At 35.4% G+C, this 22,382-nt stretch overlaps 1 long non-coding RNA gene across 4 annotated transcripts in view; it reads right to left on the bottom strand.

Annotated features, from left to right (window-relative positions):
- Positions 1-22,382, bottom strand: part of LOC145676499 (uncharacterized) — a 161,170-nt gene that overhangs the window by 9,811 nt on the left and 128,977 nt on the right. For all 4 annotated transcript variants that reach the window (XR_014129393.1, XR_014129395.1, XR_014129394.1 and 1 more), the window contains exon 2: positions 17,256-17,432. This is a non-coding gene — a long non-coding RNA (uncharacterized LOC145676499). The remainder of the gene's footprint in view (positions 1-17,255; positions 17,433-22,382) is intronic.

Raw genomic sequence — 22,382 nt, 5'->3', positions numbered from 1 at the left:
TTTCACTAATGCGATAAAGTGATCAATAACTTGGAATACAGCATTGCATTCAGAAGAAAATGTCCAGTTTATGTATGCTAGTTTCACTTTTTCTTTACCCACACTTTGACTTGCCACTTTAGATGTGTATTCACTTTCGGAAGGTGTAGCCAAGAAGTTCTTCACCAATTTACTGTCTCTGATTTTGGGTACATTGACCTGTTAACATCTTAACTATTTTCCTGGAACTCATCTTTTCTACCCCTTCAGAATGACTACTATTACTGAATATTTTTAAACACATTTTCAGCATTCTTCAAACCACTTTTTTTTTTTTTTTGGCATGTTACTTGTTTCAGATTTTTTTAGCTTCTAATTTCCAACGCTTTTGATACTTTTTTCTTAATTTTCCCCTTTCCCCCCAAGGCAATTTTTGTCGTTTATTTTTCCCTGGGTTGCGAAGAAATTTCCCTGGTTTTCGGGAATTCCCACAACTGGCAATAGTGAAGTTACTTAATAACACTGCAGCTATAAGCACCGAATTCTCCTGATTTGGCACCAGCCGTTATCACTTTTCATGAATGAGAAATCTGCTGAAGGAAAACGATTTGCTGATGCCGTGAAGAGTGAGGTTGCTACAGTTCAGGTCACCAAAAAATGGTAATAACGTATTTAGTGGTGTCAAAGGATACACAGATCTACTTCGAAGGTAGATTGTTGCTAATTCCATAGCGATCAGGCATATCTAAACTGTCATTAATTTCTTCGAACAAATTATCTAACTTGTTCCATTTTCGTTTATCATTTTTGTTTTCGAGACTGGATACCATACAAAGGCCACAAAAATGTATATTATACTCGTGATGATACAAGACTTCTGAGACATCCTGTATTCTCGATAGAAAACGCAAGAAAAAGTACTAATGTTAACGTAAAGAGTGAGACCAAGTGTCCCCAAGACTATACAAATTAATAGAGCTGTCTGGCATTACTAAGGTACAACAGAAATTTATTCGCTCATCTTGTGGATTCACAGAAGTAGCGTCATTTCAGGTTTCGCTTGGAAAAAGGGAGAGCCAAGACTTTCCATCGACATAAGTATTTTCACATTTTCCGTAACTGTTTTCTAGAAGATGGTTTGAACTTCCATTGACGAAGTTTTACACAGTGATATTGGTCAAAATGTAGATGATTTTGGAGCTAGATTATTACGGGTGATCATGTTTTTGAAGAATAGTTACCGACAATTGTCCCATATATAAGGATTGTTTTCTCTGAGACCAACTGAGGTAGAATAACGAAATTTGTCTAGTTGATATTACTCATGTAGAAAGGTCTCTACGAACAACTATAATAGGTTGTGTGAAGGATGGTGCACGAAAAGCTATCCCGTAGATTTAACATTATCAGGTGGAATATGTGTACAGTAGAGCTACTATACTAATCCCGTAGATATCAGATTTTTTTTTTTTAATTACCTTTCACTTGTAAAAATTACTCAGTTTTTCTCCAGAATCCTGTGATTAAATTATTTGTTCATGCTGCAGTGTGAACAGCGCTATGGAACTAATAATAATAATAATAATAATAATAATAATAATAATAATAATAATAATAATAATAATAATAATAATAATAATAATAATGAGACGTAATTCCTCGAATAAAAAGTTGTGAATACACAGTTTATAAAAATGAAATACGTTAACATAGTATAGACTTACCACATTATCCTATTCGTCAGAATCGGAATTCTTATAGGTAGGCTTGCCATACAGACCGGTTTGGCCGGGACAGTCCCGGTTTCAGAGTGTAATCCCGGTGTCCCGCCTGGTTGCCGAAATGTCCCGGTTAGTGCAGGAAAGCCGTTCTGACCTGCGCTTGTAACATGCATAGCATAATGTTTTTTACCTATAATAACAACAATCTCTTTGCCGTCCCATATGGAGCTAGATACATAATGCTGCCATGATAAAAAAAAAAATAGGAATTTCACATGTGCTAGTTACTCCGGTATTATAGGCCTATACTATATCTAGCTTTGTGGGCGTTCCATAGCAAAACAATATGGAATTTACGTACACTAAGCTGCATGCAGTTACTCCTGTGTATATCGAACTCCATGACGTTGGTCCAATCCGAAAAGGAAGAGAAGGGAGCGTTTGTTGGCTGTGTTCGGTGTTCTGCTAATGACCGTGATAATGTGAATGTACAGTGCTGCGACAGTAGTTAAGATTTGTGTTATACTTTCACATGTTTGTACATTTTATATGCAAGAATGCCAAAAAGATCGTGTAAGTTTTCCTATAGCTTGCAACGTGAATTCCCTTTTCTAAGAAAAGATGCATGCAACATATAAGGTTAAATATGAAAAAGTATGGATCGGAATTTTGTGTAGTTCATGGAGACTGTTCACATATAACTGAGAATTTAAAGATAAAAAGATAGTTTATTATCTGCTGCTGGGTCCTCAAATGTAACATTAAAAAAAAAAAAAAAAAAAAGTAGCAATTCTGTGGACAATGAATTGAACATAAACGCAAAACAAGTTACCTATCCATGCTTTTCAAAGTTAATTTCAAAAGTTTTTTAAACCTAAATTTTCCTTAGGAAAAACAAAATGTGAAGCAATTGTGGTAAATGTAATAGCACCTTTGGTATTGAAGGAGCTACATGAAGATTTGAAGAAAGTAAGTTTTGTTGCACTAACTTGTAAGTATGGATGCTTCAAACAGGAAAGAAATACAAATTGTGTGTATTGTTGTACGGTATTTCAAACACGAATTTGGGATCCAGAGTAAGCTGTTGGATTTTAAGATGGATCACTAGGTGTTTTCAGTGCTATGCTAAACGCTGATTGAATAGTGCGGCTTTGCCAGATAGTGTTGAATGCTTTCTGATGTTAGATAATAAAGGATGTAATGATGGAATTCTGCTTGGATACTTACTGGAGAAATTAGTTTTTCGACCCTTACCTCAATTCACAGCTAAGTTCCGCTTCTCGAACTGCAACCCCAAAATCCATGAATTTGTTTATTATGACTACCATAGTAAACGTACAAATTTGGCAACAAGGCATTATGGCGTTCTGCGCAAGTTTCTTCTCAAAATCTATTTCCTTAAATGTATATTAATATTTAAATAAAATGTGAAACATAACACGAAAACTGGTAAAATAATATATCTATTTCGTAATGAGATCGTTACTTTAAAATACTTTACATGTAAAAATGAATATGTCATAAAAACTAAGCGCTTCTAGTAAGATCTAACAGCAAGTGCCATCTTGTGTGCTCATTGTAAAACGAATCAAATATTTTCTTTTATTTGTCACCTTTTTCGATATCAGAAGACACAACCAATAAATTTGTCTTATAGTACAATATTTATAATATGTAACATTTCATTGCGCAGTAATTAAGGAAATGAGCTAAAATATGTATTGACTTCCGGGTGGTGATCCACCTTAAATCCGTTGCAGGTGAAAGTGCAGTGATACTGGCAAATCATCTCTCTCAGTCATCAGGGAAAATAACTTGGAGCACCAAATTGTTGGGTTTTGTGGCGACAATTGGAATACGAACTTTGGGGGAGTGGAGAGAGGAGGAAGAAATACCATATTCACTCTTATCAAGAACAAGCTCGCTAGATGCAGTAATGTGTTTGGTTGTGGTGCCCACATTGCACACAATTCTATTCAAAGGATGCATGGCTGTAGTCGAGGGTACACGGCGGTACACGTCGTGTACCCTCTGCTTAATCTTACTTGTTAGTCATGAGAGTGTACCTTCTGCTTCAAAGTGTATAGTTTCGTTTATATTTATTGATTTATTTAATCGTTTTTTTTTCTATTCCTTCTCGAAGTGAGTTGGTTCCTTCTCCATACCTACATCCATTTATGTTATTAATCCTGTCATTTAGGTAGGGAGTGTCATCAAGAAAATAGCATGAAATGCTTTTAGACTATAAAACAGTAAGGTATTCTTTGTATTACTAATACATTTATATTTGTTCATTAAAAAGGCCTTCAATGTCTTTATGGCAATGATAGATTATCACAAATCAGCGTATACCCTCTGAAAAGTTTAGGACTACAGCACTGGCTTGATGTCCTTGCTATTGAATTGGAAGCATTAGTAGTTAAAATTTATAAATACTTTCACATCCACACCGTACGTACGTATGACACTGCTGAAAGAATTATGTGAATATGCTTAAATAGAATATCCTAAAGTTTTGCAGCATGGAAATACAAGATTTCTTTCAGTGATGCCAGCAATTGAGAAAATTTTGCAAATTTTTGAAGGCCTGAAAGAGTATTTAAACTCTCAAGAAATGTGTCCAGCTCTAATAAAAAACTTTTTTGATGATGAACGAGGTAAATTATACCTATGGTTTGTTCACTGCCAGATATCTTGGTTTAACAAAATTGTTTTAGCCATTGAGGGAGACTAATCAAGTGACACTTATGTTGCAGATGCACTCTGTAAAAATTGAAAGAAAATCTGGAAGAAAGAAGAAACTGTAATTTTGTTCCTGTTGGTGCAAAACATTTTTTGAAAAAATGCAAGAGAAAAATCTGCTAGATTATATCACCATGCAAAATGACTTCAAGGCATTCTTTGATCGTGTATATCAGAGCTTTAGGAGAACAGTTTTGGTGATGTCAATGGCTTTGCCTGAATAAACGAAAAACATTATCTGTTAGGATGATATAGAAAAAAAGCACAGAAAAGATAAATAAAAATGTTGCTAAACTAAGATAAATATAGATGAACATATTGACGAAATTGTCATTGCCAGTGGCGTAGAGAAGGGGTGGGCCCAGGGGAGTCGCCCCCCCCCCCAAAGGATTCCGACAATTCACTTTGGTACTTTGAAGTTCGTAATTTTTTCTCGGAAGAAACAGTAATTGCCTTTCATGTACTCTATTTGAAAACAAAATATGTCACTAAACAGTTCCTAAACAAGCTGTGTTCGCCAACATCGTTTTTCTTCTTTAAAAATATCAGCATTTTGGGTTCTTTATTATTATTATTATTATTATTATTATTATTATTATTATTATTATTATTATTATTATTATTATTATTATTATTATAACTAAACATTCTGGTTCATATGTATGCCTCCCAACACTAAGGTCCCCATAACAAAAGTCCTGGCTACGCATCTGGTCATTGCTAAAAAAATTTGGACTTCTAAAATGGGAACCTGGAAAAGAGAAGAGAAAGAAAACTACAGAAGGCTATCGAGTGAAGAAAAATGGGTGCAGCTCTTCAGCCATGCTAAGCAAAATGACATCGCAATACAATCTTCAGCTGATAGTTGAGTACATCTTTTGCCTTTCCGGAACATCAGTTCCAATAGAGAGAGTTTTCTTGTTGATGAATAACACTTGGGCAGATGACAGAGGTTTGGTGCATGAGACAACAGTACATGTATTGATTCTGTGTAAAGTAAATTTTGAACTTACTTGCAGTGAATTTTATAACAAAATAAAAACAAAAAAGGACATATTGAGAAAGGTGTAGTCAAGAGAAAAATGTGAGCGGCTTAAAAAAAAAATCTTAATAGCACTGCTCTATTGCATATCTGCAGCCGACAGACAGATAGTCTGCTGCAAGCTTGCCTGAATTAGGCCAAATGACAGCCAAACACTTTGGAATTAGCTTTAATTGGAGATCATATTCTATAGGCGTACCTAATACTATAATATTGAAAAAAGTAACAATATAATATAAACATTGTGGTATATCTTAATCTCCCCTTTTAGTGTCCCGGTTAGTCAACAAAAAATTATGGCAAGCCTACCTATAGGCCTAGAACGGCTATATCCGTCCATCTGACAACGAGTGTCAGTGCAATAATGGTATAAGACATATCAAGAAGCGGATTTCTGGAATCGATTCAGTGTCCAAAGAATATGTTTAATCTCATCGGTTACAAAACGAAAATTGTAAAATAAATAAATAAATAAATATTTCCGGTTTCAGCATTGATTACCATAGAACAAAGATCGATTTACTGTTTGAAGAAAAGATATTATCTTCAGCCATATCTCTCTATTACAACCAGAAGTGGTAGAAATTAAATACTTTTTTTTTTTCGCTTGAAATCTCCGTAGAGCAAAAATGGTAAGGGATAGCGAAAAGCAGTATTTTGGAATTGATTCAGCGTCCAAATAATACATTCTGTTTCCTACGTTAACTCGCTATTCAAACCGGAAGTGAGAGGTGACGGTGGCTCAGTGATTGAGCGCTCATTTACTTCTGACGTGTAGAGTCCCTGGTTCGATCCGAGCTGCTCCTGACAAATTGGCTTTGTGCTGAACAAACACGGTTTGCGTGGATTTTTTCCGGGTTCTCCCGTTTCCTCCCACTTTTGTCGTTCTACCACTATCATCTATCTCATCATCACAGTCTCCATTAGCTTCGATGCATAATTCGTAGTATATTTAACTTATTTAATCGAGTGAAGGTCCCAAAGTAAATCCCATTTTCTACATTAACCATCTAATCAAGCCTGAAATGCTGGTAAACAATTTCCAGTTTCAACGTTAATAGAACAAGTACGATAACAGATAGTTACAACCAGTTGTTTGAAATGGATTCAGCTTCTGAAGAAAATACACTCCGCCTTATGCAGAGTCGTTTTGACATATGATTAGCATCATACTAAAACCCTGACTACTACAGAAAACATATGTTAGTCGATTTCTTTAGTATTTCACTAATCAAGTATCAGAACGACTCTGCATAAGGCCCACTGTCTTCATCCGCAGTTCTGTACTAAAGCCCAAAGTAGTAGAAATTTGCTACTGCTACCTATGGTTTCAATATTGATCTCCATAAACCACCAACAGTAAGAGATTGTGAGTGTTGCCTTTTTGAAGAGGATTCAGAGTTGATATTTGTATATTAGATATTGTCGGTTATGTGATGTATAATCAAAGAACTTACGGTATTGAAACAACAAATTAAATGTGAAAATGCAACAAGTAACTAATTTCTTTGGTTATAACCGCTTTACAAGAGCACAAGTGCTTTGCAGTTTTTTTTTTTTTTTTTTTTTTTTTTTTTTTTTAACATACTGCATGTACTGAAACCTGCTGATAGGTTAGGAATGTTTGTGAGGAAAGATATTAGAACATACAATTAGATGTTAGTTTGATTAGTTTTATTCCTCATGTTTGACCTATAATTTCATGAAGACTGGAAATGGAACTCCCAATAAAATCCCAAGTGTTCAGTTACTTAGAAATTTGCCATTGAAATTAAAATAAGTAGTTCTTTTTGTGGCCGAAAAATAAATTTAAAAAGGAACTAATCTAATTAAATATTAATATTTTAAAAAGCTTTTAGTTCTAAGTAGGTTTGTTGTCTCGGTTGCATCCGGTGTCAACAGAGGAAGCAGTATTTAGGCAGTTTCCTATCTACTGTATGCGTATACAGTATAATATCTCTGCCAACATTAAGCATTTGTTCGCTGCTTAAGTCAAGTTAAGAAGAAGTAAAAAAGTAAAAATCGCTTTTCGTGTCTAATGCTTCGGCAGACTGGAAAGATAGCATGAGTGGAAAACGGAAATGACGTCATTTCGAGAACACTTATAATTCGCGGCCAAGCCTTTGACGCTTCTTTTCTACATAACTCTTCTCCGTCGCCCTCTCACTTGTCTCTCAGGTGAGGGTCACACACAGAGAGAATTTAATTCACTTCCGCTCAGCCTTACTCTTCCGTCTAAAAATTCAAAAAGGACTGTTTGGTAAGTTATATATTCCCATAAATATCTCCTTTACTGCAGTTGCATTCAATAACGTGTGGGCGAGAAGAATTTCCTCTGATTTTGCACGTGGGTGGCCTGTGGAAGAAGGCTATTACACAGTGCACAGCACCACAACTTTTGCTTGTCGTTCAATTATCGAGAGATTATCCCATCGTCAATCTTCATCAAACTACCAGCTTAGACTAGCCTTTTGTTTGTGCACGGTAAACAAGGAGCAAACAGTAGAACAGCGATAATCGAAGGTCACGAGGACCAGTGGTACTTCGGATAACTGAAAATTCTTAATAAAACATGGAATTTAGGTTTCCTCCAATTGCTCGTATTTCAGGGATTTATATGCTGATATATATCTAACAGCACAGACAGCAGACTAAACAGGGGGGAAAAGTAGCTGACGCTACGTTGTAATTGACACTTCGCCGAATATTTCCAACCAACTCAACTAACCCCTACGAAGGTAGCAAAATCATGATTGGGACTATGAGGCAGTGTTCGTAGTTTGAGGGAAATTTCCCTAATCTAGGAAAATTTCGTAGATAAATTTAGCAAAAAGGATTTTTTTCGATAAACCGGGAAAATCCAGAGAAATCCTCGCGCAGACTAGTTGACCAATATAAATGTTAAACTTTTCTTTGTTTTTCAGAAATGAACCAATACAATAGCAATAGTGTGTGAGTTTCTGTTAAAGAAAAAGAAAAAGAAAGAAAGAAAGGAAAAAGAAAAGTAAAAGAAATAGAAGCATAAAAAAATGAAGAAAACAAATGTAGTTGGCACTTCGTTTAATATAGCTATATTAATCTTACAACGTTATCATAGGTATTGGATACTCAGCAAACTAGGAAAAATTTGATAAGAAAAGGAAAAATTTTGTTTCAGTCAAGGGAAATTTTCTTAAGGAAACCTACGAACACCAATGTAAAGTCGAAATTGTTGGATAAATTATGGGAAATTGTTGGTTGACCAACGACATTTAGCCATTGAACTTTATTTTTGCAATTGCCATTGGTCTACCGTTGGCAAACAATTGGCTTTCGTAGGGCCTACTAAGTGGCCCACTAGAGTAGAGATAGTATATTCTAAGGGTTCATAAGAAAGCAAGAAAAAAAATAATAATGCTTAACATTTGTTTTTTAATAGGTATATGTAACATCCTGTATCACAAGAACGAAACGGACAATTGACAAACGGTCTTCAGATTTGTAATCATTACACTACATTTATCCGGCCGTTTTCAATAGTAGAGTTCCTCACGAGACGGGACAGAGAGCTCTTCCAGTAGAAATACATACATTTTCCGAGACTAGATATCACTTCCACGACACAAACACTCTCGACTTGTGTCTCGTAAGCAACCCTATTTAGTAATTTATGATCTATTTGTCGGTGGCGTCCACAGGAATCTGTTAAGAGTGGGTTTGATTTTCATCTCGAAAAGAAAAAGAGTTATCGAAAAGCTCATTTCGGCATCGAAATCAGCAGCTTGTTTTATTGGAATGTTTTCATTGTCATGGCTGTTTTTTTTTTTTTTTTTTTTTGGATCACCTTTATTTATTTATTTATTTATTTATTTATTTAGATGGTCCCACTAGAGTCTGTTTTACGTTGAGGACATCTTTTTGAATTTATATACTGTATGTAATTGAGCAGGCACTTTTTCGAGTTTATGTGTGAAATTGAACTGCCACTTTTTCGGGTTTATATCCATAATTGAGCATTTATACATATATGAGGAATTTGCGAGCCGTGAAGTCGTTCAAGTTTGTCTTTAAACTAACTAACTTTTTTTTTAAAGAATGAATAATGTGAACAGATTGGTTTGGGAAGTTTACTGTGCTCATCACGAGACAATGAAATGTAACAACTACAGTATTTCTAAGCGTTCACACATTAATGTTTGTCACCGTTCTGCCTACAGTAGCTATTGCTGGTTCGTTAGATTGAACTTGGTCACTTTCAGTACTGAGGCTACATGAGACAGAGCCCTGCAGTTTAACGTGAGATCCGAACCACATGAGTTTCCACCAGGAATCGAATCTGAACCTCTCACGACGAAAGTATACGTACATGCAATAACCATATATGAAGGAGTTCTGTAAGGCAATGTTTTGTCTACTCTTTTTCACCGAGTACCCAACTATTATAATAATCTAACAAGTGAGGTGGACATTTTTTCGAGCTACCCGATGTTTGAAAGAGCAATAAAACGCGTGCTGGCTAAATAATATTACTTGTGCACTCTTTGTTAATACTATTGATGTTACTGTTTTGTTTATTTTTTTAATTCTTTTTCTTTTTCTTTTTTCCCGCTTGTTGACATTTCCCTGTGTAAAATGGCACAATTATGCTATATCTGGGAATTTGTTCAATAAATAAATAAATAAATAAATAAATAAATATGTGGATTATACATGTTTTAGTTTCTTTTCTCACGATAGTTTTTAATGTACAGAATGATCTATGTAGGCTTTCTGCGAGAGGGTATGAAAAAATCATCTCCCAACCCAGTAGCGTACCCAGGAATTTATTTCGGGGGGGGTTCAAACTAAATATGAAGCTATTTTATATTAAAATTGCTAAAATTGCCCCTAAAATTAGGCTAAATTTTTAAAAAGTCGAAATTTCGGGGGGGGGTCCGGACCCCCGTGTCCCCCCCCTTCCGTACGTCCCTGTCCCAACCTGTCAATACCGAAACGACTTAACATGGATATCACAGCTGCTGCGTTGTATCACAGCTATTGCTCTACTATTCAGATAATATTTTAACTCTTCAGTTTTTTTTTTTTTTTTTTTTTTTTTGTTAAAAGTGTTACATATAATGTTTATTTATGCCATAAGCGAAAATTTATTTATTTTTTAAGTTTAATTTATCACGTTTATGCTCCAACGCCAAGGGTGATAACGAATTTAATTATGAAATGAATAAAGTGGGAGGAAACGGGAAAACACAAAAAAATCCCCTCAAACGGTGTTTTTCCACCATAAATGTGAGGTAAACGCTTTGGCATTACAGTTTACGCAGTTATGTGCCCGCCGCCTTTTATTTCAGTGAGTATGGTCACCTCCCATTGGCCGTCTGACTTTTTAGGCTGGAGTTTCTTAACTTAAAAGCCAAATAGGTTTCCATGATGCTGGATAAATAGGTCTACTTAAATTTCTGTCCCCGTCATTGGGGACCGAACGTGGGCCCATTCTCAACAATAGCACGCCCCCTGACCATCGAACCAGACAGATACATGCATATTATCACAGGTCAGAAATATCTGTATTGGTTTGATGCAGTTTTCCACTCTTCTCTATTCTGAGCCAGACTTTTCATTTATTTGTAGCATTTCTTCTGGTCCATAGGTAAATTGCTTTTCAAACGTAAAAATAATATTATTTTGATAAGCTCAAATATTTCATACAAGCTATGATACAAAAAATCTGAGATTCGTTTCGTAGTATACTAGTATGATATTAGTGTTAAAATCAAAATATGTTGCTAGTCAACTTAGTTCCTTACAGTAATTACTTCAAAATCGATGCAGAATCTCCTTTAAAGTAATCCTCTTAAGCTACGATACACTTATCCCAGAGTTGGTAAAGCTGCTGAAATCCGTCTTTTGTAAGATCCCATAATACTTCTTGCGACGTAAAATGGCGTCCCTTTCATCCACTGAAAAAGAGAAAAATCACATGGGACTAATTCACATACATAGGCGAGATGTTGAAGCGTGGACGTTTGGCGGGTGGGTAGGGATATTGTCATGGAGAAGATAGGTAGGAGTGATCTACCTCACCACTTCCCAGGCTGGTTACGACGGTGGGCTCTCGCAAACGTAAAATATCCACACACATCTTCGTTTACTGTTCTGTTCTCAGGAATAAATTTCCAGTGGACAATTCCTTGAGAATCAAAGAAAACTTCAATTTTTCTTCTTCTTCTTTTACGAATCAACTAGATTTTGTTCGATCTCGGTGAAGACGGTAGTTTTCCTTGGTGAAGAAGCATCTTTGACTTGAATACCAAACAAATGGTACCAAGTTCCATCACCTGTAAGGTCATCATCTCTTAAAAAAATCAACTTTCTTAATTCTCCTAATATCCTCATTCGTTCCTCGTATTGTTAACAGATTAAGTGACTTGGGACAATGCAGTAGCTGATTCACACCGATGACTGAGTATTGTCAGCAGGTGCGCTCATAAATTTCCTGTTTGATCACGATTCTTATGAGCACACTGCGATTCATGTTCTCCGTTCTTGCAGTCAAAGATCGACCAGAGTGCTTGTTATCTGCTCCCTTTCAAAAGTCGATGTCACACGAACAATTTTGCTCCGCCATTGTAGATTGACCCTTTAAATATAAAGACTTTGGAGGGAAATTTCTCAAACTTTTCGGAAGGAACGAAGTTAAAGATTAAAGGAATGATCTGCTCTTTCCCTAACAGCCTTCGTTTGAAAATCGTAAATAAACTTTTGGAACCTGCACTTTCGTTGACATCAGAAGTAACGTAATTACTTTTACTCACTTGAAAATACTTTCCATTAGTGTGTGTGTGTTTATTCTGAGGGTAATTTATGAGTATTTCACCTCTTCCTCTCCCCGAAATTACCATTACATCATCCTGAATACAAAATTTTGAATCAACTACTATCAACGTAATACATGTGCACCATAGTTCAGTTTATATTAAAATGAAATGAAATCCCTGTTTTTACATCCCACGATTATGCCAGCTAGGCTAAAAGAGACGGTGATGATGAGAAATGAATGAAGTGGTGAAATGAAGAAACTCGGAGAAAACGGGAGAGCTCCGAGAAAATTAACGCACACAGTGTTTGTTCACCGTAAAGCCCACTTGACGCGAGCTGGGATCGAACCAGGAACCCCACGCACCAGAGGTGAACGATCTACTATTTAGTCACCGTGGCCCACATTTTTTTTTTTTTTTAATTTAAAATCTCGAAGAAGAGATGAAACTACGTATATAGATTTGATAGAAATTTGCGAGCGTAGATGCAAGGTAATGGTACATTACGAAGAGAAGGATAGAGAAATGAGAAATGTAAAAAATATTGGAACCTTTGGACGGGTAACAGTTTCAGTGGTGTAAACCATATTTTCTTGTCTGTGTAACACCATTGACAAACAAAAAGTCCTTTATCAGTACAACTTTTACGGTCATCTGTTGAAATCTCCCATGTTTCAGATTTTTATTTTTTTATTTTTTATTTTTACATTTTCTGTTAAATTAACTTATCTAGACTGGCTTCTGAATTTTTCTTTTTTCTTTTTTTCTTTTTTTGTGACAGTGACTTCATTACTGTATAACTTTCATCCATCCATTTCTAAGTATGCAAGTTGAATATAAATACTTAGTATGTCTCTTGTTCCATTGATTTATATGGAGAAGCATATAGACCCTATTCCTTCTCATTTTTAAAGCGAACGGAAATTTCAATGTTCTGATTTTTACCGGTTTCTTCTCCAGTTCTGTTTAAATATCCACTTTCTTTGCGGAAATTACGTAAATTCTATGATATACCGACATTATATATATGTGGTATGATTAGAAAGTTTTAAGACATGGCCAAGTACTGCTGAATAGAAGAGCTAGGTCTGCATACGAGTGTGAAGGTGGTGAATGAAGACATGTGTTCAGTTCTCTGCGGATTAATGATTTTGTAAAATGCTGAAATTTTGTGTTAAAACCTGGAAATCAGCTTTAGAGATTTATAATGAACTCTCAAAACAACTTTCAGGGATATCTTAGCCGGTCAATGTTTTTATCTGCTACAACAGATCCAATGATAGCCGCGAATAAGTCTAAAGATGATTTCCGGTGCGGCCGGCGTTCCACTTCAGAAACCAATGAAAATATTGTGTAAGTTTTTGGTATTTAGTTTGCCCTGGCCTTAAACTTACAATCAAGAATATAGCTGATTAACTAAATTTAAGTTTCTACGTGATCCAGTCAATTTTAACTGAAGATTTGAACATGTCTCTAGTGTTCACCGCAATTCATTCCAAAATTGTCAGAACCAACTGAAATAACGACTTGAAGACTAGAATACCAAGAATTGGTTAATCGTGCCAAAACTATAGTTACAGGCGACGAATCATGGTTCTGTTGGTAGGACTCACAAACAAAAGCTACAATAATCGCAATGGAAGGGTACAAGATAGCCACGACCGATAAAAGCGCGCTGAAGTCGGTCGAATGTGAATTCATTTTTTCTTTAATTCTGCGGGTATTGTGCATCATGAATTTACCCCTAGGGGACAGAGTCAACCAGGAATACTATAAAAGTATCTTACAGTGCTTACGCGAAAATACGCGGTAGGAGAAAGGCCTGTTGTACACTGCAAAGACAAGAACTGAGTATTCTACCACCACGACAAAGCTCCAGTTCATCATATGTTCTCGATCAAGGACTTTTGAAAACCGAAGTCCAGGTAGCTTGCTGTTGTGTTCAGCTTAATTAAGTCTTGTCTCCTTTGTCATTAGGTGATCAACAGACTTCAAGCTTAGCGGGCTTATCTCCACCACCAGTTTTAAGAACTGGATTAAGAATGTAACATTCATTAAAAAAATTACAATTTTACCAAAACTGTAAATATTGTAAATATAGCTCATAGATAATGATAATTAATACTCGGACACAAATTTCATATTTTGAAGTGCAGCAGATGAGGATAGTTAAAAGAAAAAAATGATAGTGTTTGTCTGGCGTTGTCACTATATGTTTCGACGTTTTACTTTACCTTCCTCAATAGATGTTTCTCGATACTCTCCTCTCTCTCAAGGTTTTTTGTTCGTATGACAATGCAAATCTAATTCCTCAACATACTCCAAGCTTCCAGTCTTGTTCCCCGGAAAGAGCCATAATCGCACCTCCTGTCCTCCTCAATACCATGTATTGTAAACACATCATACTCCGACCTCCTCATAACAACGTGTCCGTGACGTCAAAGAATGACAGGTTGTTGTCGTAGATCTCAAAAGCTGGGGAAATCACCTTATGATCCTGAGTTGCAGTTTTCTGAGGAAATTCAAGTTCGAAGCTAAACCTCAGCAGAAAGGAGTAAACAAGAAATTCCAACTTGGAAATAAACACAGACATAATTACGTGACAATTTCTTGTAATCCAAGCAATAAATTAAGGAAGCTAAACAATAGATAACTGAACGCTCAAAATATTTACAAATAAGCTGGATGTATGAGCAATGTCCTCAAGCACAATATAGTGACACGGCGAAGTAATGAAAAACGTAGCCAGACAGAAGTAGAAAATTAAAGAGATGGCACAAAGATAAAAGTAATGAGCAAGGAAGTTGACACATTATTATGGTTGAAGGAATCTGTTATTGCACTTATCTTTAACAAAACAAAAATGTATACAGAAATGTTTCCAGGAAGCTTAAGAGTACATGATCAAAGTTTACTATGAAAAAAAAAAAATAACCTAATGAAGTAGATAACGTAAATCCAGAGGTCCGTCCATGGAATCGAACCAAGATCTTCAGACATGGAGTATCGTAACACTACGTTTCCGAAACCTCTCCCATTGTCCCCCTGATATAGTCCCTGTCTTCTTCTATCTGTTTCCTAAATTGAAACTTTCCTAGAAACGGGAAACGATTTTACTTCATTGAGGACATTTAGGCAAAAAATACGAAGAAGACTTTCCATATTGTTAAGAAAGAACATTTTTGAGGAATGCAATTCAAAAATGGAAACATCAATAGAGTCGGCTTGCATCACAATAGCCTTTCAGTATTGCCGTTTTGAAATTACAAGCCCAATCTTTGAACTTTACAAGCATACCACATGTATACGAGGTATTCCAGGTAGTAAAGGTGAAATCAACGAAAGTTACGTGGAATCTGAATGCTCGGAAATTACATTTGGTGTTCGAGTAGTAATACAAAATTGCTTTGAGGCAGCCATTTCTCATGCCTGTATTGTGTCGTATAGTATGTTTATAGTACATTTGCACAAATCAAAGATATTTAAACAGATTTGAATAATAAGTCAGTAAAATCAAAAGAATTGAAATTGCAGTTACTTTTAAAGAAAATATTAAAAAAATATTTTCCCATGTAAAACAATAACCTGAAAAACAAAGCACATGTATTCAATAGCCTTAAAACATTACGCGATCTGCATTAGCGGCTTAACTATACAGTATCTACAATCACAAAAAACATTAGATGGAATTTGAACTAAACTCTAGTCTTGAACCTCACGAGATCTTGTGTACTCTCTTGCAAAATCCTAAGTTTGATTTTTTACAGAGATTAATAGCAATAATCTGTGTACATAATTCAAAACAAAGTTGTAAGCGTCTCTTTGAGTGGTAAACCTATATAACGTGAACAAAGATAAGGAAAGGCATATCAACTGAAATGTTAGGCTCTAAAGTCCAAGGGAATACGTTTTCAGGAAATACCCCATAAACACTTCCAAAATTGCCTATCAATTATTTTTGAAGTGCATATTTTTTAAAGTCTTACACGATCACGTGATCCAAGTTCAACTTATTCATGCTTTTGATAACTCAAAATTATCGTTCGATTGGTTAGTTAGTAATACTCGGAATTAGAAACTGCAAAGAAAATAACAATAATAAAGTAAGTGTTATACTAAAAATATACATATAGCCTATATGTTAAATGAAAATGAGATCCAAACACATACATTCCTGAAAATTGAAATCCATTTGAAGATACTTATATGATACAACTTGGAGTACCATATTAGTATAATAGCATATTACCCGATGGCTTTTTGCCAGAAATACGTATTTGACACTATGTCCAACTTACCTCCAATCATTTAATAGTTATTACAATAATTCTTCCTTATGTTTATTAACTTACAATTGTCTGTCCAAAATTACAAGGTGCACTCATGTCCAAAATGATTGTCGCATATCTATAACTGTCTTCTTATAAGAATATAATTTGATAATGATTTTGCAGGGTTCTTTTAATATTGTTACTATGTGTATAATTGGGAAATGTAAATTTGTTGTGAATTTCATAGGAAAAGAATTATAAATACGAAAATTAGAATGAGTGAAACCATATGTTGCTAAATGGACAAAAAAAAATTTCTGTTTGTTATGTTGTTCTTATTTACTGGTCTTTTGACGTGAAATTTACCACATACATGTCTTTGCCGATTATACACATACTAACATTATGAGAAATACCGGGCGAATTAGTTATCAAATTATATTCCTACAACAACATATTTATAAACATGCGACAATAATTTTGGACATGAGTGTACCTTTGCCTCATATGGTATACTGTAAATACATTCAAAACTTAAGGCTGTTTGGGGCAACATTCAAAATTATTCAATTAAGCTAATTTTTCTCATGAGTTTTTTTGATCTAATGTGAATACATTTTAGGGGGAAAGACTAAAATAACTGATCTGAAGTGATAAGTTATAGGATATCTTTCTTTTAATATTCTTAACTACACAATCTTCTTACCGTAAACAGGAAAACTTCATATTTGGGTTGACAATCTTGAGAAGATGCTATACCAACCCGTATATTGGAAATGTGCAAGAAGTGAACATTCTTTTCCCCTTTCGTAGCACAAATGCGATAGGGGTGAACGCAGGAAGTCATAATGTCATTGGAAATGACGTCAACCGCAGAGGGTTGCTGAAAAAAAAGAAGAGGAAGAAGAATGAACGAACGAACGAAAGAGAACCAACTCCATAGACTGAAGAAAAAATTAGGTTAGGCTATTTCTTCAGCAATACATACAGCTCGGTGGGGAAATTCTGTGGTATCTGCACGTGCCTCAAGGGATGACTGTGGGACTTAATGCAATGAAGATGAGGATTACATCAATTAGAGAGTTGCCAGAGCGTAATCCAAGAAGCGGAATAATTTGTATTATGAGGATTAATTATGCTATACGGATATTATTTAACAATTCTCTGAACATCAAATGTTTTTTCCTCTTCTTTTTCTTTTCTAGTATCCTCGTTATCCAATTTGGTGAAATGTTAGTTTGGATCACCCTTTGTAGCCAAATGTTTACAAGATTTGTCTTTGGAACTTGCTATCTCAGATTCGATACCCGATGGAAGTCAAGTGTTTACACTCTGATGATCTAGAAATGTGCGAGGCGAATGAAATGCTACTTGAATTACAAAAAAAGCTAACGAGGTGGAATGTCAGAATATCGTGAAAACGAGCTACTCTGTTAATCATACATAAAACAAACAACTTCTTTCACAAGTTACAATTATCAACTTCGAAACCTGGATGACAATAATAATAATAATAATAATAATAATAATAATAATAATAATAATAATAATAATAATAACATAGTAATTAAATCCTGCTCGTTATCTTCAGTGAAATATATAATAGAAAAACGAACTCCGTTTACTTATCTGTATTCAAACTAGCAGCATCGTTTCAGATTTTCAGATTTTGCTTTGGGGGGGGGGTCGAGAGGAAGGTTCTCCACCAATATAAGAGTTTCACGTTTTCACGAAGATGTTTTAATACAATAAAATACGACTTTTGATATTCCATTCATGTTTTATTTTATTCGAACTAACGTTTCAAAAGGATTAAGAATTATATTTCTGGGTTTTTGGATCTATGATCATTTTAGTCCGTCACAGATGAAGGACGACGCCCTTAGCAAGCACACTGGAAAGGAAGAAAGGAGTAGGGAAGGTGGAAAGCAACCTGGAACCATTGTTAGGTATCATCCCGGCATTTGCCTGGAGTGAATGAGGAAAACATCAAGTGCTTTTCAAATTCAAGGGAGAGAAAATTGCCCCGTGCTCTCCCTAAATGACGTCCCTGCTTTATTGTAAGAGTTTCAGAGTTATACTAATTTAAAGACAAATGATAGTGTTTCGCATAATTTTGTTACATTGATATAATTTTATTTTTTTTTTAAATTTTAGCAATATCTAACAAGCAGGTGTCTCATGTGAATGTGGCCTAACCTGCATTGGACAACGAGGCATGTATAATTAAGACGATATGTAAGGAGGATATATGATCAAACCAATCAGAAGAAAAAGGTAATGGCACAACATGTACTAGAAGAATATCATAAAAAGTTTCCTTGAAAACATTTCAGTTTAAAAGAAATAAAAATAAAACAGGAATTTTAGGAAAAACAAAAATGGATTAAAAGATTGCAGTCTTGGCCAATAATTAGTTTTTGAATCAAAGAGGCCACAAACATTTTTGAAAAAGGACCCTAAATCGAGTTTTCGTATTTTCTACGGAATAAGCATATCATATTGAGTTAACTGATACTAGGGTTTGGGCCTAGTAGTTTGGGTTTGGCAGCATTATACTGTATGTATGTAGTTCTCCAGATATAAGGCCTACAAGAAAATTTCTGATTGTACTATGTTGGATCTTTTGATCCAAAAACACGGGTGGATAGGTTATAAAAGATTATTAAGAGAATCAACAGAAGTAAAAGTTAAGGAATAGTACCGTGAATAGAGAAAAATGTTCAAAAATAAGTAAATGTGCGTTTCATTACAATAAAAAAAAAGAAATAAAATGATAATTTTAAACAGTCAGCCTTATAAATTTGAAATAAACTGAAAGTAGGAACAATATCTGAGTATAACACATTGAAAAATAAAAGTATAACAACGTAACAAAATTATAACAGAAAACTTATTACACAAATGTTCTGTAAATTATAACTCTGATGATAAAGGCAGTCAGATACCTTTGAAACATTAGTTCAAATAAAAGAAAACAACGTGTGGAACTATCAAAAAATCTTATTTGTTGAAATACCATTCTCTTATCTATCATATAGTGACTAACATTCGTAGAAATATTAACAAGCACATCAGGATTTAACTTTTAATCCTTTGTTTATTCCATAAATGACGATAACAAATGAGAAGAGAAATTGACGTCATTTCCTTCTGAACATTCTTTCACGAGTAGCAGCTGCCACGCCAGTTCTTAAAAAGTAAAAGACTTGAAGTGTTTGTGAAAGCGATGGGGGCAGCAGCAAGACTTGTGTCGCCAATGAATGACTGATAACTGTATTTTGAATGCTCTCCTGGGTCTAATCAGTTCTTCCACTTACTGTTCAGTCATGTTTTTTTCCTGGTCCACGGTGACTGGTGCTGTTTTCTTACTGATAACAACTTAATCAACATCACGCTCCGTTGCAGTGACTGTGTCGGTGATGTGTATCATCACCATTGCTATTCTCTTCTAACTGATAGGGTCGTTTAACTTCCGGTATTCTCTTGAAAAACAGAAAGGAAGAAAAAATATTCTGGAAAGTATTTTTTAAAGTACTAATGGCAGTGTCAAAACATGAGATGAAATAAGTAATACAACATCGAGAGATACTTCTCTTTAAAAGTAGAGTGTACTTAATGTCTACATTAATTGAACATTGATTTAACAAATAAGTTATTTCCTGTTGTTACTTGTAAAAAAAAATAAATAAAAATAATCTCCCATTAAAAATGAAATGAAATCTTTAAGTTTTACGTCCCACGTTTATGCCGGCTACGTTAAAGGAGACGGTGATGATGAGAAATGAGTGAAATGGTGGATCCCACGGTTATGCCGGCTATGTTAAAGGAGACGGTGATGATGAGAAATGAGTGAAATGGTGGATCCCACGGTTATGCCGGCTATGTTAAAGGAGACGGTGATGATGAGAAATGATTGAAATGGTGGATCCCACGGTTATGCCGGCTATGTTAAAGGAGACGGTGAAGATAAGAAATGATTGAAATGGTGGAATGAAGAAAGTGGGAGGAAACGGGAGAACCCTGAGGAAACCCGCGAACCAAGGATCCTATGCACCAGAGGTGAGCACTCTTACCACTGACTCTTCCATTAAAAGAAATGAAGAATGAGAATACAACGTACCCACGAGTCATGAACATAACCTGTTCCGTAACGCTGTTTGTGAACCGAATTTAGTTTTTCCCATTGAAAGTACTGTAATCCTTTAATCCTTTCTCATCATAGAAACATTGTACTGTATTCATTTTTTTTTTTTTCATTTTTAAGTGGTTGTTTGTGATGAAGAATATACTTTATAAAATTATCCTTAAAGCAGGGAGCATAATAAGGGTTATAATAATACAAAAAAAAGAACAAAAAGTTAAGTTTTTGAACATAACACTGACAAAAATTGTTTATTTAAACGCGCGAAAGGACCACTGGTCGCGTGGAATTATGGGTACAGGTATGTGTATGTGTGTGTGTGTGTGTGTTCGTAGCGCATTCCGAAATATTGTTCCTGGACCAAGGGAAAACTACTTCGTAAATAGATTTGTTCGCGGAGAGAGGGCTTCGTAACCGAAGGGTTCACTGTGTTTATATACAAACTAATGAACTTCACATTCATTGTAGGCTGTGGCCAGACATATAGTATCAATGGGCCTTATGCAGTCTTTCTGACGCGTGATTAGTACCATACTAAAGAGTTCGACTAACATTTGTTTCCTGCAGTAGTCAGACATTTAGTATGATGCTAATCATACGTCAAAATGACTCTGCGTAAGGCGGAATGTTTCTACCAGGCATACTTTCCTGGTGGTGCTAAGCGCCCTTTGAATTTACCAACCGCCCCCTCCGGAGCCAAGAAATTAAATTGCAATTACTTATTGCACTTTTGCAGAGCACGTAAGTAAATAATGTCTCGATGCAACGCCCTCACATTGCCCCCTCCATACATTTTTTGGGAAGAAATCCTAGATAATACACAATCAATCAATTAATGCGTTATCAGTACGTCGGTTACCAAAGACGTTATTTCCGACTTTCTAACCTAGAATCAGGGGTTTCATTCCATAAGAATTTGTGTCAACCAGGGCCGCCCACAGGGGGGATGTATGGCGCAAGCTGCGCCATTAAGAAAAATTTTAGGGGGGATTTTACTCTACTTTCGAACTAGCAATTTTACTGTCGGAATAGCATTAAAACACGATTTTGAGAAGCTAATTTTCAAACATTTTCCGGGGTGAGCCCCCGTACCCCCTGCTTCGATACTCGATGAATGAAGTACCGCGCAAATAGCCGTATGAAAGGAAAGATTGGTTCGTTTTAAGAGAGAAGGGCCGCCCACAGGAGGGATGAATGGCGCAAGTTGTGCCATCGAGAAAAAAATTGGGGGGAATAAAAAAATTGGGGAAGAATTTTACTCTAATGTCGAATAAGTATTTTTGCTGTCGTCAGAATAACATTGGAACACGATGCGATTTTTTTTTTTAAATCTCGAGAATGAATCCCTCTACCCCCTGCTTAGATACTCTATGAATGAAGTACTGCGCAAGTTGCTATATGAAAGGATGGCGCCAAGTTCTGGTGAACAACAGTTACAAATACTCAAGGAATCACTTTCAAATTTAGATTTGAAACTTGCCTATGTTGTCTGTTGAAAATTATAAAGTAGTTTGACATAATTATGAGCTAGTGGTAACCATACAGACAACAGCCAAGTTTCAAATCTAAATTTGAAGTGAACCAGTGAGTGTTTGTAACTGTTGTCCACCAGAACTTGGCGCCTATTTTTGTGATTTCAATTCTTTTTAAGGCCACTCGTACTTGGGTCTCTTACAGGAATGTTTTTTA

Source organism: Thermobia domestica, unplaced genomic scaffold (assembly GCF_964235325.1).
Source record: "Thermobia domestica unplaced genomic scaffold, izTheDome1.hap1.1 HAP1_SCAFFOLD_173, whole genome shotgun sequence".
Taxonomy (NCBI): domain Eukaryota; kingdom Metazoa; phylum Arthropoda; class Insecta; order Zygentoma; family Lepismatidae; genus Thermobia; species Thermobia domestica.
Note: the sequence above shows the minus strand (reverse complement) of the source record. Positions and strands in the feature narration are given on the sequence as shown.